This window comes from Lepus europaeus, chromosome 1 (genome assembly GCF_033115175.1).
Source record: "Lepus europaeus isolate LE1 chromosome 1, mLepTim1.pri, whole genome shotgun sequence".
Classification (NCBI taxonomy): Eukaryota; Metazoa; Chordata; class Mammalia; order Lagomorpha; family Leporidae; genus Lepus; species Lepus europaeus.
The window spans coordinates 124851789-124864167 of record NC_084827.1 but is presented as its reverse complement, the minus strand read 5'-3'; the positions used below and the strand labels follow the sequence as shown (position 1 = coordinate 124864167).

Sequence of the window (12379 nt, the reverse complement as noted above, 5' to 3'; positions counted from 1 at the left end):
ACACGTTAGACCACTTATTTATATTAAACATTAAACAAAAGCTTAAATTTACTAATTGAAAAACATTAATTGCATGTTAAATATTGTTAAAATAGCTATTTTTTAAAAAAAATATGTATTTACTTGAAAGAGTTACATACAGAAAAGGAGAGGCAGAGAGATGGAAGTCTTCCATCCGCTTATTCACTCCCCAGATGGCCACAATGGCTGGAGCTGCGCCCATCTGGAGCCAGGAGCCAGGAGCCTCTCATGGGTCTTCCATGTGAGTGCAGGGGCCTAAGGACTTGGGTCATCGTCTACTGCTTTCCCAGGCCATTGCAGAGAGCTCAATGGGAAGTGGAGCAGCCAGGACTTGAAACAGCATCCTTATGGGATACCAGCACTGCAGGCAGCATCTTTACCTGTTACACTACAGTGCAGGCCCCAAGATAGCTACTTTTTAAGACCAACTAAATAAACAACATTGTTCTTCTCCCTGTTTTATATTTTTGCTGGTCATTTTGACATCTAGTTTAATAAATAGCCAGAATCTCGGATTGCTTCTGATTTAGTCTACTGTAAACCTGTTGTTTTCGTTGAAGTATATAAGGAAAATCATTTTATGCAGAGAAGTAGTTGGAAAAGTCTTTTCATAATAGTTGCAGATAATTGTGAATATCCTCTGTTGAAACACAGCAAAATTTGCCAAGTTTTTTTTTTAAAGATGTATTTATTTACTTAAAAGGCAGTTATAGAAAGAAGGAAGAAAGATCTTTCCTTTTGCTATCTGACTTTGCAAATGGCCTCAATGGCTGGGACAGGGTCAGGCTGAAGCTAGAAGCCAAGAATTCCACCCAGGTCTCCCATGAGTGTAATATGGGCCCAAGCCCTTTGGCTATCTTCTGGTGCTTTCCCAGGCACATTAATAGGTAGCTGGATCAGAAATGGAGCAGCCAGGACCCAAACCACTGCTCACGTGGGATGCTGGTGTCACAGGTGGCAGCTTAACCTGCTGGGCGACAACGCTGGCATGAAGTATTAATTTCTTAAAGGCTAGCTGTAATGTGGAATCTGAAACAGATCCATTGTTGACGATTTGGAGATTGATTGGTCCCTCTTGGACTTTCAATGGATAGTTTACTCACGCATGCTTTTATAACATTACTGGAGTTGTACTGAGATTCTAAATATTGAAAGATTTTATTATATACTTTTGAAAGCTCAGATATGATAGTATCACTGCCAGTCTTACCAGAAAATACCTGAATTTGGGGAAGCTGTCAAGCTCATTGTGGCTATTACAGCTTCTATTTAGTCATTGACGACACTCTCCAAGGCTTTCCTTGAGTGACTCGCTTTGTTCATTTTTCAGATACTGTTTGCCATGTTGTATCTGAATAACCAAGTCTGTCTTGTCATCCAATCTTTGCAGCATAAAATGATCCATGAAAAACAGCTTGTTTAGCTGCAACTCAAATGGTGTAAGGAAGAGACCCATCACTTCCATTTGTAGCAGGGATGCTGTATGTGTGTTTGTCAGGTTATCACCCCTAGTGAGAAATGCACTCAGGGCAGGGGTTTTAAAACTGTTTCATCAAGGATAGTTAAGTAAACTTTTTAAAATGTGAATTGTAGATGTTAAAGAATGAAGCAATCATTAGTAAAACCAGAAGTTTTACACACTACTTGTAGACCATCGGTAAATGTAGACATGATGGAAAAGGCAAATGACTTTAGTATTACATACTTGATCCTGTATACACTCCATGACCACACATTGGGAATTGCTGATATATTTGGTTAATCTTAACTATTTAAATGTGTAGAAATTCAACATTAATTCTAAATTTTGTCTCATAAAAATGTGGCATTTAGATGTTGGATTGACAATTCCTTTTGGTTTTTTTGCTCTCAAATAAGTTGAAAATCTCATTCTTTTACTAGATAAGAATGCTATTCACTGTCACTCTTGACATACATATGTATTTAGGAACTTAATCTCTTTTTCAAACAAATGTTATGTCATGATTCTTGAGGATAGTAATACTTAGTGATGGGTCTTCAGCTAACTACAGAAGCAACCTTATTTGCCTAAACCCTAGTTTAACCTAATCATTAACAATTAAATTGTGTTTTCTTCTTACAATTAAAGTGTATTCAAATTTATTGGTCCCTTGCTTCACAGATTTATCTCAGTATGTGGTGTATTCAAACAGAATTTTGTATTTTTAATTAGGGGATTAGATAAGTAATTCTGAAGAGCCAAAAAAATTTGTTAGACATCACATTGCTTAACCATCTAATATACCATAAATGTGTGTGTACACTGTGCCGTGGGCACCATCTATCAGGCAAGCTTGTTTTTCAAGCAGTATTTTTAAAAGTGGACATGTGCAGAAACTGTGAGCACAATTAGCGCTGAGCAGATAAATCCAGCTCTAATCCTGTTTACGGTCTGCATCAGGCAGATGTGCCAGGATTGATTTGGACAAGCCCTAGGCTTACAGTAATATTTTTAAAAGTGCCATTCACTGTTCTATTTTTGTTAAACCTTTGCTAAATATTCTTAAGTGTTGTTGGTTTTGCTCTTCTGTTAGCCACTGTAACCTACTTTAAGCAGGCCCTGCTTGGCTCTCATGGTGACAGGGTAACCTGCCAGGAGAGGTTATCTTCATTCCCTGTAATTAAATTGACTTTTCCCCCCAAGAAAATACAACAATAGGAAGTGGGTGCTGAATTAAATAAATAGCATGATATCCAATGGACGTATACTTAAATCCCTTGCAAGAACAGATGGTCCCCAGTATCCTAGTAAGTAATGTGAGAGGACAGTTAATGTTCTGAAACAACTAGCTATACTCAATATGATACTAATGAGTCAATAGATTTCAAATAATAAACCACATCTCAGCAACCAAAATTACAGATGTTTTACAAGGACTTGGTTCTAAAAACTTTCACAACATGTATCTATTGATTTCTATTTACTTACACCAAATTATAAACTGATGAAGAAAGTTTTACTTCATATTTTTCACCAAGAAAAATTTCAACATCAAGGTACAATTAAAGTTGTATTTAAAATACATTCCCCAAAGTCATTGGTGATGGAGTGTTTTTTTTTTTAAAATCTCCAACTTTGATATGCTGTCTTACGTGTGAGGTTGAATGAGGAAACCTGGCTTTTTGCATATGATTATGAAAACATTTCTTTGTGGCAGAAGTATACAATGGAGGTGTCTGGCATGGGAGTCAGAGCAATTATCCTGTAGAAGAAAATTTCAGCAGATAGAAAGATTTAACACTGTTTTCACCACTTACTGATTCATAAATACCATAAATAAAAAGGCAGTATTTTGTGATTCATGTAGAGAATGAGTCATTTTTACAAAAGGACTGTAGATAAATGGTCAATATTTTAGACCCAAAACAACAGTCTCCTTGTGAAATGTGGCTTCTTTCTTTCCTATTCGGTCATGTTTCTCATAAATATTTGTATATTCTGAGGGTGTTCAGAGTAAATATTTTGGAATAGGGGTTGAAGAGGAATGCTGACCTTTTTAGATTTTCAGCTAATCCTATCAGATGATCTCCGAAGCCTGCAACCTTCACTGAAGTTAGCCCGAAGGCTTTCCACCGAGACTTGCAGCGTTAGCTCTTTCAAGTCTAGGAGGCTGCTGCCTTGTGGAGCCAGCTGGTTTGCTGCTTAGGTTGTAAGAGTTTCAAAACCAAAGATAGAGCAAAGCACCACCTTTTCTGATGACTGATTAACCAATAGTTAGATGCTTTCAAGCCTTAAAAGCATTTAAAGTTCTAGATCACAGAATATTAAATTTATTCCTGAAGACCATACACAGAATGAGAAAACAATTTTCCTTAATAGATCACATGTCTTCACATATGTTAGGATTCACCAAAATCAAGTGAATCCTGTGATTAGAACCCTACAGATTTAATCTAACACAAATGATGACATTGCTGAAATGAGCAACAGATGAGATCTCTATTTTCAGGAATTTCTATGTAGAGTATTGGCACCTGAGAGATTTATATAGCTGCTGAGAAAATAGTGAAGAATATTTGTGTAAAAATCATTCACAAATCAATGATCCTTATTTCAGTTTCAAATAAAAAATATTTCTTCAAAATCTGTAGTTCTGCTCTGGTCTTTTTGCCAGTGGGACAGGAAGAAACTTTCAGATGAACACTTCAGATTTCAGTCTGTGAGCAAATGCAGAAGAGATCGGAAGCCTGAGCAGGGAAAGTGGGGAACACTGACGGCTAGGACTGTCACAGGAGTTTTCAGATTCTTCCTTGGTGCTCCTGGCTGCTATGCTCTGTGTTCCATCACCTTGCAGTCCACCTTGGTTTCTCATAAGATATCACTCAGTTAGCTAACATATTTGCTGTCTGGCTATTTTTCTAAAGACTACAGGCAGAACTGTGATTTAACCTCCTGGTTTAGGTTTGGCTATGATTCACCTACTGATTCACGTTTCAATATATTCGAAAACAGTATCTCACGTGTAGAATCTAGAAAGGTTGAACTGGCATAGACTGCAGCATGGTGGTTGCCAGGGTTTGGGGGAAGAACATGCAATGAAGAGATGTTGATCGGGGAGTACAAGGTTTGTTAGGATAAAATAAGCTCTGTACTTAATGGTGAAATAACAATAGTAAGTATTTGGAAATTGCTAAGAGACTAGATCTTAGGAGTTCTCAGCACAAAAAAGGCTTGTGTGATGATGCATATATTAGCTTGATTAAATCTATTCACAGTATATATAAATATATATCAAAATACCATGTTTATACCATAAATGGGTTTTATTTGTCAATTTTACTGTAGTAAAACTGGGAATATAGTAAAGTTGTAATAAAAATGCATTCTAGACAAAAAGCTGAATTGGTTGGGGGTTGGGGCAGGTACAACCAATAAATCCTCCAAGGAGAGGGGCATAGTAGTATTTTATTATTATTATTATTATTATTATTATTATTTAATAGAGTTAGTGAGAGCAACAGAGAAAGATCTTCCTTCAGTTGGTTCACCCCCAAAATGGCCGCTATGGCCGGAGCTATGCTGATCTGAAGCCAGGAGCCAAGTGCTTCCTCCTGGTCTCCCACATGGGTGCAGGGGCTCAAGCACTTGGGCCATCCTCCACTAAACTCCCAGGCCACAGCAGAGAGCTGGACTGGAAGAGGAGCAACCGAGCCTAGAACCTGGTGTCCATATGGGATGCTGGCACCACAGGCAGAGGATTAACCCAGTAAGCTGTGGCACTGGCCCAGTAATATTCTTTTAAATAATGATTCCTCATTATTACTTATGAATTGGATAACTTATTAACTTCTAGTAATCCAGTTATATCTTTAAGAGCATTTTGGATGGATAAACCTTAAAGTTGAATGAAATAAGCCTGCTGCAAGAAAAGTGCATACTTCATCACATTTATATGAAGTTCTAGAAAAGGCAGGAAAAAAACCCCAAAAACTGTAGTGATAGTCAACAGAGGAGTCATGACAGACTAACTGGAAAATGGCTTGAGCTTTCTGAAATAATTCTATAACTATATTGGGATAGTGGTTATAGAGGTATACACACCTAGCAAAATTCATGGCACTATGCCTTTAAAATATTCTATTGTAATTATAGCTCAATTAAAAGATGAGAGGGTCAATGAGTGTGTTGCTTTGAGGTTCCTTATAACAGTGCAACATTGTTGAGCTGTTGTGATAAGATCAGCCAAAGTGATTGCCTTGAAATCCTGAGTCTGATTTCTACCAGATTTTTGACTACAGACACATTAAATTTTCTGTTTTGAGCTTCTTTTTCAGTAAAAGGTATCTAAGAGTTCTTCAGAAGACTGGTTTGAGAATTAAACGAGATGATGCATATAGATGCATATAAGCTATTTAGTGAAGTCTCTGGCATATAGCAATGCACAGTAAATATCAGCTACCTTGGCCTATTAGGGAAAAGAACTTCTCAAAACAAATCAAGAAAACTATTTGGATTCCAAATATTTTAATTGTAAAAAAGTTAGGAATTCATATTAACAAACCACCACAATGTCATTCTCATGTGCCTGTTCATGCTGCATGTAAAATATACATACACTATATATACAAAAGAGTAATGAAATCTGTGCTCTTTGGACACCTTTCTCAGTTCTACATTTTAACTGCTGAATAGAATTCTGTTAGGTGAATGTGCTTCGTTTTACAGAACTAGTTTTCTATTGCACACTTAGGTTGTTTCCAAGTTTTGCCCAAATAATGCTTAGATACATTCTTTAAGCTAAACTGTGGGTTTTCTTTACTCTTTTGGGGTTAAATTCTGGGGATGAAATTGCTGAATCAACAATAAGTATTTGAAAATATTTCTTGTCTACATATTTTTTTAAAGATTGCCTTATTTGAAAGGCAGAGAAGGGGGAGAGAGATTGAGAGAGAATGAGAAAGAGAATAAGATTGACAGAGATTGAGAAAGAGAGAGTGAGAGATTTAACCGCTGACCGGTTCAATTCCCAAATGTCTGCAAAGGCAGGGGTGGGGCCGAGCTTGAAGTCAGAAGCCAGGAGCTTCATCCAGGTCTCCCACAGGGCTGCAGGGGCCCAAGCACTTGGATCATCTTCTGCTTTTCCCAGGTGCATTATCAGGGGGCTGGATCAGAAGTGGAGCAGCTGGGACTTGAACTGCCGCCCATATGGGATCCTGGTACTGCAGGCAGAGGCTTAACTGTCTATGCCACAGTGCCAGCCCCTCTTGTTCACAATTTTAAAGATTGTAAAATGCAATGCTGATTTTTAAGGAAAAAGGGCTGTATAGGAGAAACTTCTCATATTCCTTATCTGAAGTCTGTTTTAATAGATAACCAATGTAAATCTTGCTGTGTATTTTCCATTTGGATTTTCTTTTTCATTGCCCTAATAATAAAAGTAGGATCAAATCCCTCAGAGTACTTTGTAACTTGCTTTAATTACTCATACCTCTTGGCATGAATGTCATTCCAGACCATCATGCAGATTTCACTTGCTCATTTTTGAACTACAGAAGAGAATTATAATTTATTTAACCACTTCCCAATTGAAGAGCCTGACTATTGCTTCAAAAGTTTTTACTGTGATAAATATTTCTGCAATTAACATTTTGAAACCTTCTGATGCATAGTCTCAACTTGTTCTCCAGCAGTTAGTATCTTTGCATTCCCACTAGCAATGGGATGGCTTCCCTTTAGCTGCACCATCACTGAGCATTATTTTTGATCTCATGCCAATCTAAAAGGCAAAAAAAAAATGGTATCTGTTTTAATTTGCATTTCTTTGATTACTAATTAGATTGAACTTTTCATATGTTCATTGGTCTATTTGCATTCCTCCTTTTGTGAAATGCCTGCCTAAGTCTTTCATGTACTTTTCTATTAAAGTATCCTTCTCTTGATTAAACAGATCATATAACTACAGTATATTATATATATATCTGTCCATTTGGCCTTTGCTTGTGATTTTTCTTGATGGGTCTTTAGGACTTTATAAGCTTTAAATAATTTTTATGTTAAATATCTCTGGGTTTGTCTACCTTCACTGTCATGCTTAGGGCCTTTCTAATTTGTTATATAAATTTCCTTCTAATATAGAAATATTAGTGTGAATTATGAGATAGGGCTCTATTTCTATTCAAAAGATGAACAAAGCATAAATCACCTTTTGCTGTCTCCCACTGAACAGATTCTGCCATCATAAAATTAGTGAATTTTCAAGTGCATATAAACCTTTTCCCAGTGCAATCACTTCTCTCCCTAGATGTTTTAATAATGATAGCCTCACAAAATATATTTAATAGGCCATGAACTGCCCCTCATTACTTTAAAAATATTTTATTAATGTAATATACTTGTAATTCTAGGATAATTTGCAAATCATTATTAGGGTCTTTAACCATTCTTTTGATCAAAGAAAACACCATTAAGTTATTAGTTGAAGTAGGATTATAAGTAGTTTTTAGCTATGAGAATACTAGCATGGAAGATGAAGTTAGGGAACTTGTTATATCTCTGATTGTTGATTTCTTTGCCTATCAGCTTCCCATCCCAAATAAATCCAGTATCATTGTGTTAAATTAAATCCTAGGTATATGGTACAGAAACAGATGGGTAGACCAATGAAACAGAATAGACACACCGGAAGTCAATCCAAACATCTACTGCCAACTAATATTTGATTAAGGATCTAAAACCAATTCCTGGAGCAAGGACAGTCTATTCAACAAATGGTGCTGGGAAAGCTGGATGTCCAAGTGCAGAAGCATGAAGCAAGACCCCTACCTTACACAAAAATCCACTCAACATGGATTAGAGATCTACATCTATGACTCGACACCATCAAATTATTAGAGAACATTGGGGAAACAATGCAAGATATGGGCATAAGCAAAACTTCTTGGAAAAGACCCCAGAGGCACAGGCAGTCAAAGCCAAAACTAACATTTGGGATTGCATCAAATTGAGAAGTTTCTGTACTGCAAAAGAAACAGTCAGGAAAGTGAAGAGGCAACCGACAGAATGGAAAAAATATTTGCAAATTATGCAGCTGATAAAGGATTAATAACCAGAATCTACAAAGGAATAAAACTCCACAACAACAAAACAACCCACTTAAGAGATGGGCAAGGACCTCAATAGACATTTTTCAAAAGAGGAAATCCAAAGGGCCAACAGACACATGAAAAAATGTTCAAGATCACTAGCCATCAGGGAAATGCAAATCAAAACCACAATGAGGTTTCACCTCACCCCAGTTAGAATGGCTCACATTCAGAAATCTACCAACAACAGATGCTGGAGAGGATGTGGGGAAAAAGGGACACTTAACCCACTGTTGGTGGGAATGCGAACTGGTTAAGCCACTATGGAAGTCAGTCTGGAGATTCCTCAGAAACCTGAACATAACCCTATCACACAACCCAGCCATCCCACTCCTTGGAATTTACCCACAGGAAATTAAATTGGCAAACAAAAAAGCTGCCTGCACCTCAATGTTTATTGCAGCTCAATTCACAATAGCTAAGACCTGGAGCCAACCTAAATGCCTATCAACAGTAGACTGGATAAAGAAACTATGGGACAAGTACTCTACAGAATACTACACAGCAATTAAAAAAGTCATTTGCAACAAAATGGAGGAATCTGGAACACATCATGCTGAGAGAAATAAGCCAGCCCCAAAGGGACAAATATATGTTCTCCCTGGTCAGTGACAACTAACTGAGCACCAAAGGGGAAACCTGTTGAAGTGAAATGGACACTATGAGAAACAGTGACTTGATCAGCCCTTGCCCTGACTGTTGATGAACAACTTAATACTTCATCCCTTTTAGTATTTTTGTTCTACTTGATACCATTGGGTGAACTCTTTAACATACAATTATTCTTGGGCATTTAAATTTAACTGAAAAGTGATCCTTCTTAACTGTAAGAGTGGGAATAAGTGCGAGGAGATGTATAATTAGGCACATGCTCACTCAGATTTGCCCCAAATGGTAGAGTTAGAAACATGTCGGGATTCCAATTCAATTCCATGAAAGTGGCATGTACCAATGCCATCTCACTAGTCAAAGTGATCAGTTTCAGTTCATAATTGATCATAATGATTAGATTAAGTGTCAACGGGATCACACAAACAAGACTAGTGTCTGCTAATACTGAGAATCAAAAAGGGAGAGAACTATCCAACATGGGAAGCAGGATACACAGCAGACTCATAGAATGGCAGATGTCCTAAACAGCACTCTGGCCTCAGAATCAGCCCTTGAGGCATTCGGATCTAGCCAAAATGCCCATGAGGGTTTCTCAGGCATGGAAAGCCAAGACACCGTGGAAAAAAGAAAAAAAAAAAACTAAATGAAAGATCTCTGGCAGTGAGATCCCAGTGGAAAGAACAGGTCATCACTTTCTCTGAAGGGAGGAGAGAACTTCCACTTTGACTATGGCCTTGCCTAAATAAGATTGGAGTTGCCATACTCAATAGGCTTGCATAACCTTGGCAGCTCATGACAAGAGCCTTGGGTGATCACTGACGTCATAAACAAGAGTGTCAATTGTTAAGTCAACAACAGGAGTCACTGTGCACTTACTCCCCATGTAGGATCTCTGTCCTTAATGTGCTGTACTATGAGAATTAATGGTAAAACTACTACTCAAACAGTACTCTATACTTTGTGTGTCTGTGTGGGTGTAAACTGTTGAAATCCTTACTTAGTAAATACTAAGTAGATCTTCTGTATATAAATATAATTTAAAAGTAATCTTGGTGATGAATGGGATGGGAGAGGGAGTGGGAGATGGGATGGTTGCTGGTAGGAGGGAGGTTATTGGGAGAAAAAGCCACTATAATACAAAAGTTGTACTTTGGAAATTTATATTTATTAAATAAAAATTTAAAAAATCCTAGGTATAATACATTCATGATACTTGAATCTTTTTATCCTCATGTTTCCTGGTTAGGTATATAGATATTTATAATCAGCTGGTCTACTGGATATTGTAATAGGTCTAGTGATTTTAAGTTGATTCTTTTGGATTTTACAAATAATTATTATGTATAAATAATTTCAACTCTCCCTCTTTCCCCCTACTTCCACCACTTATTTTTATTTGATTTTCCTTATATATGGTGTTAGCCAGAATGTCTAGAATAATTGGGATAGTAAGGATTCTAATAGATATTCTTGCCCTATTGCTGGAAATTTTTTGGGTTTTCAACAAGTGTGAGATTGGTTGTTGGTTTAGTATCTTTAAATTTGCAGTGTACAAAAGGTTTTAAATTTGAATTGTCTATTAAAATCACACACATAATAAATCAGTAAGATAGGAAGAATAAATTCTTGTGTTCTGCACAGTAGGGTGATTATAGTTAATCACAATCTGTTTATTTCAAAATAGGAGTTTGAATGTTTGAGATGATTCATATACTAATACTATAGTTTGATAATTGTTCATTTTACACATACATTGAAACATCACACTGTGCCCCATATATATAGGGGAAGTGTTATTGTACCGTTTTGGAATGCCAGTATCCTATATCAGAGCACTGCTTGGAGTCCAGGCTGGGTTTTGTTTTTTCAATTTTTAAAATTTCTATAAAGGTGAACAAATTTCATGTATTTCATACACATATTTAGGAGCATAGTTACACTTCCCAGCATGCCCTCCTTCCCACCCACAATCCCACACTCCCTCCTCCTTCCTCTTTTAATTTTTACAATTACTTCAGTTTATTCTATAATCATAAATTTAACCTTCCACTAAGTACAAATTAAGAAAAATTAAAAAATAAAAGCATTCTTCCTCTATAGTAGAGAGAAGGGCTAAAAACAATGACATCTTCACATCTCAATGTCAATTTCCCTTATATGCAATAAATTTTTTTTGCTCTATGTTACCATAGTTCAGGGAAAACATAGTATTTCTATTTTGGGGGTTGGCTTATTTCACTAAGTATAACTGTTTCCAGTTGCATCCATTTTGTTGTAAAAGACAATTTTTTTGTCTGAGTGGTATTCCATAGTATATATATATACCACATTTTCTTTAGCCACTAGTTGACGGATATCTGTGTTGATTCCATATCTTTGCTATTGTGAATTGAGCTGCAATAAACATGGGGGTACAGAAAACATTTTAATATGATTTAATTTCCTTTGGGAAAATTGCAAGGAGTAGGATTGCTGGATCGCATGGTAAATCCATTTTCAGATTTCTGAGGTATCTCCATACTGTGTGCTACACCACACATTAGCTACACCAGTTTACATTCACAACAACAGTCCATTTAGGGTACCTTTTCCTCCATATTCTTGTTAGCATTTATTGTTTGTTGATTTCTGTAGGAGACCATTCTGGCTGGGGTGAGGTGAAACCTCATTGTGGTTTTGATTTGCATTCCCTGATGGCTAGTGGTCCTGAGCATTTTTTCATGTGTCTGTTGGCAATTTGGATTTCCTTTTTTGAAACTGCCTGTTCAAATCTTTTATGCATTTCTTTATTGTTTATTTTATTGTCGAGTTCCTAGAGCTCTTTATGGATGCTGGGTATTAATCCTTCATTAGTTTCATAAGTTTGTAAATAACTTCTCCCATTCTGTCTGTTGCCTTTTCACTTTGAGTGTTTCCTTTGCAGTACAGAAGCATCATAGCTTGATGTGTTACCATTTGTCAGTTTTGGCCTGTTCTTTTGGGGATCTTTTCCAAGAAGTCTTTGCCAGTTCCAATATCTTGCAGGGTTTCCCTCAATGTTCCCCTGTAGCAATTTGGTAGTACCAGGTCCTAGATCTACATACTTGATCTATTTTGAGTTAATTTTTGTGTAAGGTATAAGGTAGGGGTCTTGTTTCATACT

The 12379-nt window shown here is 36.8% G+C and overlaps 1 protein-coding gene across 1 annotated transcript in view; it reads left to right on the top strand.

Moving 5' to 3' along the window:
* Nucleotides 1–12379, top strand: part of CERKL (ceramide kinase like) — a 176092-nt gene that overhangs the window by 54201 nt on the left and 109512 nt on the right. The window lies entirely within an intron of this gene.